General features: G+C 36.0%; 1 protein-coding gene across 1 annotated transcript in view; it reads left to right on the plus strand.

The window, feature by feature from the left end:
- The first annotated feature begins 251 nt into the window (after positions 1–251).
- The window catches only part of LOC104492198 (heparan sulfate glucosamine 3-O-sulfotransferase 1-like), a 55,428-nt gene continuing 53,459 nt past the window's right edge, over positions 252–2,220 (plus strand). The window contains exon 1 of the mRNA XM_010134717.1: positions 252–333. The gene's annotated coding sequence lies outside the window, so the exon portion shown is untranslated. The remainder of the gene's footprint in view (positions 334–2,220) is intronic.

Genomic DNA, 2,220 nt, shown 5'->3' on the forward strand with positions numbered 1-2,220 from the left:
AGCAGTAACAACAGCGAGCCCCCTCCCTCCGGCGGGCTGCCGGGTCACCCGGTCCCCGTGAGAAATTAAACGCCGATGATCCATTAGCTTCATCGTCCCCGCTTACGAGAGAGTGAGGAAGACTTGCTAATTAATTTACATAGGAGGGAATCATCTCTGAAGGAAGGAAAAAATACCCCGCTGCACCTGCTCCGCTGAGACTTGTCATCTGCTTCTAGAGGAGAGCTATAAATCATGTAAAGTGTTCGCGGTGGAGGCTGCTTCTGAGAGCTGTAGGATTATGTATCCAAATGCTGAATTTATATTTCCCACTAGGAAAAGACTGAAACTCAGGTCAGATATAAACTACATAATTTCATTTAAAACTAAACTGTAGTTATTTATTGTAATTCTAGAGGGGTTTTTTCTTCTCTCCTGATTAAATAGAAAGTACTATTAGAGTATGTAGTAATGATTTACAGATTACAGCCTGAAATCTCTTGCAGAGTTGGACGTGGTTGACAGTATAAACATGATGCTTTAGAATCACATATGTTCTCTTACTTTTGCTACACATGGAAAGACTGAGAATAACCAGGCTGTTAAATTTTACTTTCAGGTTTTAGCCTGTGCAAAACCATATTTTCTGAGATACAGAATGGAGAAAACTTGGACTAGGGAGACCACAACTTCCATTGAAAATGTTGACTTTATCAGCTACAGCAACTAAAATACGTGTGATGTCTGCTTTGATTATTTCCATCCTTTGAAAAAAAAAAAAAAAAAAAAAAAAAAAAAAAAAAAAAAAAAAAAAAAAAAACTTTAAAAACGTGAACTTCCAGCAATTTTGCTTACTGCCTCTAAGGCAATACTGTAATACTTCTTGATACTTGCCTGTTAAATGAGCTGAACTGGGGAGAATTACTGTTCAGTGAGGTGTTTGTGTTTAGGGATATTTATTCCTGTGGCAGGTGTTTCTCCATAAATTTGGAAATGGGGGTGTTTAGGCTGATATGGTCATGGTTTCATATTGCAGAAATTATTAATACTTTAGTTTTATGACATCAGTGACTTTTCATATATTTGACTGGCAAAACTAGACTGAGATTTTGTCATTTTGGATGCAACAAATTTAGCTTGGGGTTGATTGCTTTAGTAGCCTAACATATTTTTGATAATACTGTAAGTGGAAAATATTATTAAGTTCTTTTGTTCCAATTATGTAAAAACTTTGCTTTCTGATTTGAAAGCTGTTGTGTGTTACGGATGGAACCTGTGCATTGCATTAAGTCATGTCATCAGAATGGGGGAATTAAGGAGATTGTGTTCTTCAACCACACGTGTGATTTGCAAGTTTCATAAGTTGTGAGCTTATTGTAAAAGAGTGTGTTTGTGTGGCACAGGAGGGCTATACAAGTAAAATAAACTAAAAATAACCCAGGAATCTATGAGGTAAGCAAGAACATTTGAGCTAGGCTAACCACCCAGTATGCTTACTTTGAAAAGAAGCATATGTGCGGTAGTTTTCATATCACTCTTGTACAGCAACAAAATAAGGGAGTCAAAAATAAGCATAAGCCAAAATAAAAAACAAAAATTTGAAAGATTAGTCAGAGGGAAAGAAATATTTTGAAATCGAGTCTTCCTATCAAATCCAAGACTGGATGTCATTGTTGAACTAAATCCTGCTCACATATACAGCAGTTTATGACATTTAAAGTGAAAGCCTCAATCTAGTCTATGACAAACCAATTTAAAGGTATTCTGTTGTTGAGGATTTGGTTTATCACAGAAAAAGAGATGGTAGAGACAGTCAATAAAGGTGGACATCGTTGTCTTTATCTTTGAACTTGGAACAGAAGAGCAATTTGTTTTCTTCTCTGATTATTCTGTCTCTAACTGGAAATGCTATAAGGAACAACAGTTCCCAAAGTGGCCAAAGTATATTAAGTGGTGGACACTTCCTGGTCTGAGATAGCACTGTAATAGAAATACTTTTTCTGTGTAACTGGCATTGTTCTGGCCACTGCTTTGCCTATGTAGGTCATACATTAATAACATGGAATTTATAAAAATTTAGGGATTTGAACAGCTTCTGTCTTTAAATTTTGGTTCAGTGTACATTTTTAAGTGAAATTTATGTTTGGCTGCCAAAGTGTGGATCAAGTTAAACTGAAAAGCATTTGCTTCTTTTCTAATCTAAAATTTCAAAAATCATTTGTCAGCCAGAAGGCTGTAGGG

This window comes from Buceros rhinoceros, unplaced genomic scaffold (assembly GCF_000710305.1).
Source record: "Buceros rhinoceros silvestris isolate BGI_N320 unplaced genomic scaffold, ASM71030v1 scaffold18064, whole genome shotgun sequence".
Taxonomy (NCBI): domain Eukaryota; kingdom Metazoa; phylum Chordata; class Aves; order Bucerotiformes; family Bucerotidae; genus Buceros; species Buceros rhinoceros.